The 12,987-nt window shown below is 35.4% G+C and overlaps 1 long non-coding RNA gene across 1 annotated transcript; it reads left to right on the forward strand.

Moving 5' to 3' along the window:
* The first annotated feature begins 1,029 nt into the window (after window positions 1-1,029).
* On the forward strand, window positions 1,030-11,629 carry LOC120101446 (uncharacterized). Its single transcript, XR_005502008.2, has 3 exons — window positions 1,030-1,185; window positions 8,091-8,207; window positions 10,137-11,629. It is a non-coding gene; the product is annotated as an uncharacterized LOC120101446 (long non-coding RNA).
* The last annotated feature ends 1,358 nt before the right edge of the window (window positions 11,630-12,987 follow it).

A 12,987-nucleotide genomic window follows, 5' to 3' on the forward strand; every position in this document is an offset into this window, starting at 1 on the left:
GGCTTCTTTGGAAGCTTCAAAAGATAAAAGCTAACACACAGGCAGTTTCATCAGCATGGCATCAAGATCTCAGCAGAAAACCAAGAAGTCAGGAAAGGAAGGACAGAATGATATATTTCTGGCCATGAAGGGAAATGACTGCCAAGTAAGATTATTATGTTTAGCAAGACTATTTTTTTTTAAAAATTGACATAAAAACAAGAGTCATGCAATGCAAGTACAGTTTATAACTAACACAGTTTATAACTATGAAGCCTGCATGATGTATGATAAGCAAAGGAATTTTACACACAGAAGAAGAAAACACACTTATAACAAAAGAACAGAAAAAACCCCCAATGCTCAGGACCAGATTAATAAATGTCAACAAGAAAGAAACAAAAATGTTCAACTTAACTAGTAAGCATTTTAAGATGAATAAAAGAAAAAAGAAAAAAAATAGAAAATATGTGCAGGCCAGGAAAAAAGTCAACCAAATACAGGATCAACAAATATCTCTTAATTATAACTTAAAAGTTAATTATCTAAGTCCTCCAACTAACAGTTGAAGACTGTTAGATCAAAACACATGGTCTAGTTCCAACTATTTCTTGCTTTCAAGAAATACATTGTGTTAAAAGCTAATGGACTTTTTAAAAAATGTGTAATTTCAAATCAATCTGTAATACCTTTTTTACAAAAACGTTTTATACATACCAAATTCTGCACAATAATCACTTCCTCATGTGCTTGGTAGCTCAAGGATCAACTAATCTTGATTTAATATTTTCTTGTACGTTACATTAACTGTTATTTTTGGAGAATGATTTATCAAGCTTTCTAGAGTCTTAGAACATGCTAAATGTTAGGTTTTCTCTTTAATGGTTTCATTTTTTAAAGCATCATTTGTGACAATGGTGTCCTATGTCTTTAAGAGGTCTCCTTCAGAGATTAAGAAAATGACTCTGAAAATATAAATTTACATGTGGAAAGGTGAATGTGCAGTTATGAAAGCAATGATAAAGCTTGTGGCTTGTTGTGGAAGGAATAAAGAAGCTATTTCAGGATGTTTCTGAAAATGCTCTTTAGGCTCCAGAGAAAAATATCAGAAAATATTAAAAACCTAAGAAAACATGTCTATGAGAACTGGAAGGAATGAGGATCTGCACCTTTCATTTACAAAGAATCAACCTAGACCCTTCATATGTAAGTAGGTTTCATATGTTTTTAGAAAGGGAATGTTTTTGGTGTGGTCATGACAGTCTCATTTTTATCAAATATTTAATGATACAAAGAACAGTTTTACATCTATTGTTGGGTTTTGGTTCATAGGATGCAGAGTTTATCCATAATCTGGATAGGTCTGGAACTACATCCTCAGTATTACTCTAGAGTTTTCTACTTCGTAGTGGGAATTTTCGAGCAATTTTTCTGAATGCCGTATCTTGGCTAAGGCCACAAAATTCGTTTATTTCAACCATGAAATTCTGGTATATCTTAGATAAAAGTGCATTTTATTTTGAAGTAGAAATTCTGCCATTTAATATCAGACCAAAGGATAAAACTTGATTTGAATATTTCAATTACCTTAGACCCTTGACTGACAATACATTTGAATTGTGTCTGGTTTTGAAAGTATTTTCAATACAAAGTCATCTGTTTGAATCTTTTCTTCTATTAAGTTATAATCTGTCTTTAACTCACTCAATTTTACCTTATGCTTTTTTATTCTGGTTAGTGTTAATACTTTTACAACATTACTATTTCATTCATTTTGGTTTTTCTATTTAAAAACCTCCTCCAATGTAGAACTTTGCAAGAGAACTAGAAATAAAAACGTAAAAGTCTAATGAGATATGTGTGCTAGCTTTCTCTGATGTTTGCCATTACTTAAAGACAAAGAAATGTCAGGTATCAGAAAGTAATTTAAGAGGGATTTGATGTGATTATGAAGCCTTTTCAAATTCCCCAACTTCATAGCATCAAGTGATTACCTACCCTGCACATTACTCCTGGCCTAGGGACAGAATGTGTTGACTTTATCCCAGTGGTTAGTTGGGACAATTTAAGAATTCATACACAATGAGTAAAATTATCAAAAGAACAAAGATCAAAATTAAACACACACACACCTTCTATAAAGTACCATCCATACATGGCAAATGGTATTGTTCTCTTTTGTACAAGACTAATTAATTAATGATAACATATTGCTTACCATAGCTACAGTGATCATTCCACACTAAAATTAATTGAGTATTAAGAATAATTAGTTGAAGAACTTTGATAATTATGTTTGGAATTACATAGCAATTTATTTCTTAAGTTAATTAGTTTAGGTGTTGATCTACTTTATAATCATTTATATGATATATAGAAAATTATATCTTAAATGGAAACAGAATGTATTTTATCCTGTATAAAATAATGTCTATTTAAATACAAATATTACAAAGATTTAACCTAACATTAAAAATATTATGTTTAAAAGAGTTGGATTGGTAGAGAAAAGTTGATTATTAACATTTTTCTTGAAATATTATAGGGTTTAATTTCTCAGTACTAAGCCTCTTTCACTTTTATAATTATACACTTTGTATAAGAACATACAAATATCTGTTCCCCTTTCCCTTCCCCTTCTCCTCTCTGGTCCAAATCCCTCCCTCCCTCCCTCCCTCCCTCCCTCCCTCTGCCTTCCATGATTATTTTCTTCCCCTTACTAAGTGGGATTGAAGCATCCATTCTTGACCTTTCTGCTTGTTAAAGTTCTTAATTTCTGTGGTCTGTATCCTAGGTATTCTGTACTTTTTGACTAATTTCCACATACCATGTATGTCCTTTGGGGTCTGGGTTACCTCACTCAGGATGATATTTTCTAATTCTATCCATTTGCCTTCAAAATTCATGATGCCTTCATTCTTAATAGCTGAATAGTGTTCCATTATGTAAATGTATCACATTTTCTGTATCCATTCTTTGGTTGTGACACCTCAGTTGTTTCCAGCTTCTGTTTATCACAAATTAGGCCTCTATGAGCATGTGTGCCTTTAGTATGGTGGGGTACTTTTTTGGATATATGCCCAAGAATGGTATAGCTGGGTCTTCAGGTAGGTCTATTTCTGAACTACATGGGAAGAGGGTGGGGGGCAGGAGAGAAGCCCAGAGGACCAGAAGAATGGGTGGAAATATGCAGCCTTAGAAGGTGAGAGGTAGAAAGGTCCTCTAGAAAAGACCAGAGGCCTGGGAGGTCAGAGACTCTCAGGACTCCATGGGAGTGACCTTAGGTAAAATGCTTAACAGTAGGGAGAGGGCACTCAAAGAGTCCACCTCAAATAGATAAACAGGGCCTCAAGAGGAGGGATGGTGTTAGCAACCCACAGTCAAAATTTCTGACCCAGAAGTGTTCCTGTCTAAAAATACTGCAGAAACAAAAATTGAGAAGAGAATGAGGGAAAGGTGATCCAGTGACTGGTCTAACTGGGGATCCACCTCATGGGGATTCACCAAGGCTTGACATTATTATTAATGTTATGATGTGCTTCTAGACAGGAGCCTAGCATGGCGGTCCTCTGAGAGACCCTACCAGCAGCTGACTGATACAGATGCAGATACTTACAGCCAACTACTGGACTGAAGTCCAGGACCCCTGTGGTTGAACTAAGGGAGGGATGGAAGAAGAGAGGGGTGACTCCATAGGAAGACCAGCAGTATCAGCTAACTAGGACCCCTGAGATCTCGCAGACACTGAGACTCTAACCAGACAGTATACAGGTGCAGGTTCAAGGCCCCAGATACATATATAGCAGAGGACTGCCTGGCCTGGTCTCAGTGGGAGAAGATGTGCCTAATCCTTGAGAGACTTGAGGCCCCAGGGAAGGGGAGGCCTTGATGTCAGGGGGCCTCCTTTCAGAAACAGAAGGTAGAAGGAATAGGATTTGGAATTGTGGGAGGGGAAACCAGGCTGGGGACAATGGCTGTAAATAAGAAAAACATACAAGTAAATGACTTGAACTCTTTTTATTAAGAAAACAGTTACTTGGATGACTGACATGAGCAGAGGAGGAGCAGAAACATCTCTGTTGTAGCCATGTTTAATCATGTCCTTCAGTGCAGTCCTGAGGGAAAGCATGGATAATGAAGCTCTTTTCTCTCTCTGCTAAGGAAGGAGAACTCGGTTTCACACAAATCCATTTTCAGCAGTTCTTGGTGAAGCCTTTTGCTAAACCAGTACTTTTAATTTTAAAAATATATTTATTATTTTAAATTATATGTAGGAGTGCGCACCACAGAGATCAGACATCACCTTGAGCTGGAATTGTAGATGATTGAGAGCCATCTAAACTGAGTGTTCACTTAAGCTAAACTTGGGTCCTCTAGAAGAACAGCAAGTGTTCTCAAATACTGAGCCCTCTTTCGATCTACATAACTTCTTTGTCCATTGTTAACTCAAGGACAAAGTAAAAAGACTACAGGATAAAAATGAAGTGTTGCATAATAGTCAAAACACCAAATGCACAAAATAATGAAAGAATATTAAAAGCAGTAAGGGAAAAAGATCAAGTAAAATATAAAGGCAGACCTATCAGAATCACACCAGACTTTTTGCCAGAGACTATGAAAGCCAGAAGATCCTGGAGAGATGTCATACAGACCCTAAGAGAACACAAATGCCAGCCCAGGTTACTGTATCCTGCAAAACTCTCAATTAACATAGATGGAGAAACCAAGATATTCCATGACAAAACCAAATTTACACAATATCTTTCTACAAATCCAGCACTACAAAGGATAATAAATGGTAAAGCCCAACATAAGGAGGCAAGCTACACCCTAAAAGAACTGAAGGCACTTGAGACCCCATATGTACAACAATGCCAAGCAACCAGAGCTTCCAGGGACTAAGCCACTACCTAAAGACTATACATGGACTGACCCTGGACTCTGACCTCATAGGTAGCAATGAATATCCTAGTAAGAGCACCAGTGGAAGGGGAAGCCCTGGGTCCTGCTAAGACTGAACCCCCAGTGAACTAGATTGTTGGGGGGAGGGCGGCAATGGGGGGGAGGATGGGGAGGGGAACACCCATAAAGTAGGGGAGGAGGAGGGATTAGGGGGATGTTTGCCCGGAAACCAGGAAAGGAAATAACACTCGAAATGTACATAAGAAATACTCAAGTTAATAAAAAAAGAAAAAAAAATGAAGTGTTGAAGCAAACGTAAGCCAGCTGTGTAAAGTGAGAAAAGAAGACAGAAGAGAAACTACAGAATAGTACAAAATAATGATTTTTCTATCATCAACTGCAGAATGTTGGAGAATGCAAATCCAATTGTTACATAATCTATTTTTAGCTTTTAGAATTTGTCTAAAATATCTTACAAGTCTGAAGAGAGCCCATGGGAAGTGATGGCTATGATATTCTAATGCTCACATCATCTTTGGCAGCAGTTGATTGGTTGTTGCATCATAGGTTATGTGCACTGTGTTGGAATTTGTTTTGTGTAGTAGGTCATCCTTGTAAACATTTAAATGGTTCCAGTGATTAAAACATGAGATGCTGTCTTGCTCACAGGTCTGAATATTACCAAGGGTGACATTCTTCCGTTTGTAAGTCATACTCATACTGCCCTGAGGTACTAGATAGAATCCATTGATGACAGGTACAAATATGTGAAAGCACTAGTCAAACCACATAAGCTTATTTTACTTCCATGAATAAATTTGTCCTGCATTATCTTGACAGCCAAACCAAAGTTTGGACAGACAAGGGTCTATTCAACTCTGAAATGGAACCACTCAAAAGTTATAAGAAAAGGGGTCAGAATAAACATATCTTTTAATTTTATTTTTATATTTTATTTTACAGAGACACAGATAGGGGTGAACGACATTGAATATTCCATCTTTAAAACCTGTTCCCAATCTGTTTAGTACTAAGCCCATTATAAAGATTGCTATCTTGCTTACTACTCTGTCCTCTACAGCATGCAATCTCTTCTGGAGTCTTACCGTTGTGCTTTAAGATTGCAACAGGAGAAATAAAATGGTGAAATAGGGAGAAATCAGCCTCCCTTTGTGAGGGCTAATCTGCAAATAAATATCTCTGTCCTTGAACAAAGGAAATTGGAGGAGTGAGAGATAAGATATTGTCCAAGGGAGCTATAATATACTCTGCGCTTCTACTGGTTGTTTTCAAGTGTTTCAATCAGTGTAACAGAAAACATTCCAAGCAACTTTTAAATACAAGGAGCAGAGAGATAAGAAAACAGCAAAATTACCAGACATCTTTTGTAGCTTAAGTAGATTAAGTTTTTTTTTTAAAGTGGGAGGGAGCATTCCAACACTCCTGTTCACTTGTGGGGAAAAAAAGTCACGTTTTTGTAATACATACTCCCTGTATTTAGCGTGAAGTGGATTTGAACCCTGTTCCCTGGACAGCTATGAAATCCAGCACTGAGCAATCCAGGGAGCAAATGTAAATAATTGAAAATGAACAATGCTCTCACTAGAGCCCTGAGGCTGTATTGTAGGAATCTTTTCCTGTGCAGGGGTCCTCTTTGGAGACAAGTTTAACGCTGTTGCTCAGGCTGGCCATAAAGTCATATCCTCCCGTTTTGCCTCCTGGGAGCTGGGATTGCCTGCCTGTTTTATCGCGCTTGGGTAATTCTGGGATTTTTGTTGGAGGCAAGGAAAGTCTTCACATTCCCATCTGCACCATGCAACTTTCTTTTGGGATGCTGTATTGAAAATCATAAACACCCATCTTTCTTCCATGTGCGTGGACCTGAGAATTTAACCAAGACGTAGAGCTCCAAAAGCAAGACGATCTTTGTGACAATGCTTCATGCTATGTTCTCGTCCGTTACTGAGAACACATTTATCCTTCAATGGGTCATGGTAGTGTAGTATTAGGCAGGAAATTAATAGCTTTGTTAATTATCTTTTGTTCCTTTTTCTATTATTAATACAGAATGTCTTTCTAGTTTGTCAATAAAAGTATCTAAATTTTGTCTGGACCATATCAGCACCAATTCAAGCTTTGCAGAGCATATGCTTATAATAAGAAAAACAAATACTTGAATACCTGAGAAAGAAATTATCTCCAGTGAATTATTTCTTTGAATATTCTTTCTATAATTACTTGCCACCTTTTCCGATCCCCTATTTTGTTTAAGTTGCTGAAGATTCATATAAGTATTTCAATAACGGCTGCTAAATAATAAATGGAAAACAATTTAAATATAAACCTTATTATCCAAGCACTATATAATAATATATCAAATATTCAGTTACTAAAATGTAGTTAAAGTGGTTAAAAGCATTTTCTTTTCCTCAATATGGAAGTGGAAATTTGCAGGAAAGTAAACCATCAGAATGTTTGAGTTGAGGCCTTCCGCTAATACATTGTAGCTGTTACACTTTGAATATTAAATGCCTGTCAAAGGTTCATGAGTTAGTTAAATGAATGGTTACCAGTTAGTGTAACATTGGAAGGTGGCAAAAACCTTTTGTAATAGGGCCCTGTTTGTAGACAGTAGGCTACTGTGAGTGTGCTTAGGTTGGAGGGTTGATCATCCAGTCTTCTTTCTGCTATCTGTTTCACGGCCAGTATAAAATGGGCACCTCCACTGCTCCAACATGTGCACCTGTCCATAGCAATTTTTCCTAGTGTTAGTCCTAAAATGGTACAGCCAGTTGTCGATGGACTGAAATCTGTGATAGCATAAAACATATATACCTTGTGTCTCTTTCTTCAAGCTATTTCATTCCCACATTTGCCACAGTGATGAAAAGATGATACGAATTTTCAGGAAAAACAGCTTCTTGACTAACATTCTCAACCATAAACTAAAGTTAGAACACTTTGAAAGATACAGGTCTCCTTACTCTTTGGTGTGCGTTAATTTTGTTTCAATTGTCATAAGTGCTTAAGAAATACAAAAATAGCTTTGTATTTTTTTTAAATGCCTGTAATTCCCATCGAATCAAAGTATGTCCTTAATTTTACATTTCCAGAAGTACCTATACAGTTAAGCATATACAACCAAGTCAGGAAGTCAAAGAAAATAAAGGATTTTACTTTACCTAATCACAACTGTATCTCCCAAGCAGAACAGAAGCAAGATAATGTGGATGCATAATGCATCTTGGAATTCCATGACTCATGCTGACACGCCATAATATTAAGAAGAAAGAGAGAAGGTCATCGTGCAATGTATTGCTGTCAGAGTAAGTACATTTTCCAGCATTTTAAGTACTTAATTACAAGCTAAACACTGACACCTTTGTGCATGGAGGTGTATTCTGGGACCACTGTGAACTCACATTATGATTGAATAAGCTAGAGAATGTAAGAAGTGGATTGCCACATTTATTAAGAACTAATTTTCTGTACTGGATTAGTAAGGATTCTCTCTGTTTATTAATTTGTATCCTCCTTATAAATCTTTTTGTTTGTCTTCTTTTTTACATTTGTTTGAGAAATCCTCATGAATCTTTGAACCAAAAGAAAGATGAAGGGATTATAAAGCTGCCTTTGTTATTTAAGTCACTAAAAGTTGCAGATAAAGAAAACTCCATTAAAATGGTTTCAGTGTCACTTTGTTCTTACACAAAATCACTGAGCATTAAAATTCACATATACATTTGGTGCAAAGATTTAGATAAAAATAGCAACTAATTTTCCTTTAATAAAATACTAAGTGTGATGAAGTAAACATTGCTTATTTAGTGTTTATTTCACACAGGAAATAAAGCTACTTGCAGTAACAAGTACAATGAAAATATTAAAAAAATGGTTATGTGAGGCATTAAAAGTAAAGCAAGTGTGAAGTCAGATTTATACAACAGCTATATTTGCAGGTCAGAGGTCATACTAATTAAAAGAAATAGGTTACTGTTAGCTCCATTAGATGCAAGTGAGAGTCCCAGGCAAGGCACAAAGGTACACATCTCAAATCCTAGCATTCAAGAAACCAGTTTAGGCTGCATAGTAAGTGTCAGGTCAGCCAACCCACATGGCAAAACCCTCAAAAACAAATCAGTTTTTTTGAAAATCATGATCTAATTGAAGAATCAGAATGTTATTAAGATAATCATAAACATTACGTTAATGAGAAAATACCTGCTTAGAGAACAGATAATAGAAAATAATTCTTTTTAAAAATGAAGAATGTAAGGTGTTCTGATATATAGTAAGCATACTCCTTGTAGGACGCACAATAAATACAACAATGCCATAGACCTGGCCTTTAACAATAGCATTCCTTGCAGTGAATTATTAACATTTTACGGAATCCCACAAGCATGATTGCTGGCACTGGGATAGCTTGATGGTGAAGAACAAATTCTCAGAGAGAACCCATATTTGTTTATCAAAACCCCTCTCCATTCTTGGTTCACAAGCACCTGTCACTCCGGCTCGAGATATCACAAGTCTTTGGGTTCTCTCTCTCTTTCTCTCTCTCTCTCTCTCTCTCTCTCTCTCTCTCTGTCTCTCTCTTCCTAAAAAAGAAAAAAAACACCCTTTTGTTTTATTTCAGAAAGAGAGATTCCATTTGAGCCAAAATTAGACAGCAAATTTGTACTTATATATTCAACAAACTATGTATGTAAATTATAAAGCATCAAACTATTGTTACAGAAATTTTTGAAGAAAATTTTTGAAGAATTATCAATATTTTACATGATAGACCATAAACCATGTAACATGGCGGTTATACTGTCATTTACAGTGCTGACTGGACTGGTTCTCTGAAAAGTGCTGGGTTATGAAAGTAAAAAGCCATGGGATGTCCTTTGGATATCCTTCATTCAGAAATATGTGAATGAAGATGCAGTTTGAATGACATTTTATATTCATTAACTGTCAGTAATCATTGCTAAGAAATAGGTAAAGGGGGTAGTGTGTAAAACAATCCAAAGGAAGTTTCCTTCCACAGAGCTCTAGTCTTCTGAGCTGCATAAATTAAAATCATAAATATATGTTCAATTAATCCCTAATCTCGTTGATTTAGATAAAAATTGAGGCATGATTTTTTCAAAACTATGGTTTAACCCAACAATACTGTAAAGTAAATATATTATTTCTTGTAAACTTCATATAAGTAAAAGAGCAGAGGGTGTCAGAAGTGATAAAATGTATTTGCTCTTTTTGAGGGTCTTCTCGTTGAAGGTGGAAGAGCTCATGGGAGTTTGGCAGAAGACCCAACTCTGCAATAGCATCTTTCTCTGGGTTCGGACTCAGCACTTTTGGATGATCATTTGCGAATGCATATAATTTTTATGGTTTCTATTTTTGTTTTTGTAATGAATATGAATTAATTCTATAGTTAGGAAAACTAATAGCAACTTTTATAATTTGGAACCCTGAGAATATCTTGATGATATAATAGTATGTTTTAAGATCATTATTTGGACTTCTTAGCCTAGAAAGATTTGGAACTGAAATACTGTTTAACCTTATATAAACTTTTTTATAGAAAATGGGAAAATGATTTCATTTCTTATGTAATAAAATATCAGTATGCTACAACTACTAAAATTTCTAATGTATTATGATTATTAATAACCTTATTATCTTAGATTAAAATAGAAGAAGAGCCCATAGTTATTTAGTGATTATTGTTAAAGCAAAATTGGTGCTTTTATCATTCCCTAGAAAGTGGATAGAACTTAAGTTTTCTCCATACCTACCTTATCTTTGAGAATCCCACGTGTATCTGTAGGTCAGAGCACGTGCTCTAGTTCACATATGGTGGCTTCCATCTTGATTTGAATATCAACTTGACTAGATGAAGGAAAATTTCAAATACCACAGTGATGCATTAGTATTGAATTGCTTCAGTCGGTATTAGACTTATTTTTCTGCCATAGGGGACATTTTAGACAGTTTTACTGTTGATGGCTATAAGTGGGATGATTCAGAATAGATACATATATGGACAGAGTAGCAAAGGATCCATCCTTAGTGTATCTTCCCAATATGCAGGATTCCAAAGGATAAGAAAAGACTTGGAACGAATATCAAGCCTTCCTTTTTCTCTTCCAAAGCCTGAATTCTCTTATCTACTCTTGTAAATCAAAGCCTCAGATTCTTTGACCACTATCCTCTTGAGTCTTGTACCTTCAGCAATAATCCTTTGGGACCCAGGCAGAGAAAGCATCCACGGATCTGTATCCTATGAGCTTGAGTTGTGAAATGTAGGTATACTGGGGTCTCAAGCTCATAGACAGCAATGGTAGGACCTTTCAGCGTACAACACCAGGGCCGACTTTCCACATACACATCCTTCTACCTATCTTTTTGGATGCTACTATTTCTCTGGGGAGTGCTGAGTATGTAACCTGACTATGAAAGGACCATCTTATGAACTCTTATTTTAGATGATGGCTTAAGATAGTACTTCCCTACTCTCTTATAACAGAAGACAGATGAAACAAAGTCAATGAACTAGGTTTATTAACTAAATTATGATAACTCCATATGCAACTTTATGGGATATTCCTGAATATTAAATATGAAATTTGCAATGAAATTATATGTATTAAGATCTAAGTAAAAACAATTTGTATACAGATGAAATTTTGTTTTACATATTTTGTTGTTTTGTTTTACTGAGTCTGTTTAATCAGAATCTAAGAAACAGACCTTTGTTTTGAGGTTTGTTTAAAGTCTGAAATGTTGCTGTAGTGATGCTCCTTGGTCAACCTATCTGCTCACCACTGGTGTTTACTATTTTGAGATAAATGTGAATATATTGATGATATAATATGAAGTCTCTGGGAAGAATAAATAAGAAATTGGGATTATATAGATGTCACTAGGAAATATTCAAATATGTGAGGGTATAAATGTGATTTGCTTTGCTCTGCTCCTCTAGGTTCAAGACTCTTTAGTCCCTCAGTCACATTTACCAGACATGTTTGACATCTAATTGTAAAAGACAGACAAATATTTTACACAAAATAGAATTATTCAAAAAAGGAAGAAAAAAGAAAGATGTCCATGATATACAAAGAATATACTCTGCATTATATAGTTATAGCTTTTGGCTTTCCATTAACTAAGATGAATCAAAATTGTTAGGTTTCATCTCTCAGATTTGATGCTGATATAGGAAAATATTTTGGCAAATGTTTGCTTTTCTGTAATACTATAAGAGCAAAATGGAAGATCTTTTTACTGTCTAACGCAATTTCAAAGACTTTCCTCCATTTGCCCGGTATTAGATTTTATTGTTCACTGTGTTTAACTCTATGATACTATAATCTTGAAAAAATTAGCATATACCTTAGGCTGGCAGTGCCTACATATAGATAAGAGGTTGAGATTTACATGAGTCATGCCTAAATGGTATAGGGCAAATGAAAAATCACTAGCCATTAAGTTATATAGAAACATTTGAATTAGGAGTGCAAAATCACAAATGCCCCCCAGGAATCAATTCAGCAAGACCATTTTTACTTGATTTATATTATTCTTCACTTTCTGTCTCTTTTACTTATTTATAAAATGTCTTTGGTGTTTTACAATCTCCTTTAAGACTGAGGATCCTTATACAAAGTTTTTCTACATTATATTCCTTCTAGCTAATACTTAAGCATCGTCCTAGTGTTTTGTTGTCTTGATATTTTCTAACTTTCAAGAAGCATTGTATTTTCTGCAGGGTAACAAGTACCAGTAAGTTGACAGGCATTGAATTCTTAGTGTTCAGGTTATAGGTGTGTGGGGAATTGCAATAAAACTAGGAGACTCACTTTCCTTAAAATCTCATTATACAGTGTGGATGGTGGAACAAAATAAAGGACAGAATGTCATCTAGTCAATAGAACAATGGAAAAAGCCTTATACTAGACCCAAGAGAGTAGATTTTCTATTGTTTCATTAACTAGAAATATAGTATGGCACAAGCCAATAAACATCCTCTTTCTCAGTTTCCTCATCTGAAAAAGAAAAAAATTACTTCATAGTTCTATTTAAAAAGTGATTTCAATATTACATTCTTAC

The sequence above is a fragment of the Rattus norvegicus genome, chromosome 3 (assembly GCF_036323735.1).
Source record: "Rattus norvegicus strain BN/NHsdMcwi chromosome 3, GRCr8, whole genome shotgun sequence".
Classification (NCBI taxonomy): Eukaryota; Metazoa; Chordata; class Mammalia; order Rodentia; family Muridae; genus Rattus; species Rattus norvegicus.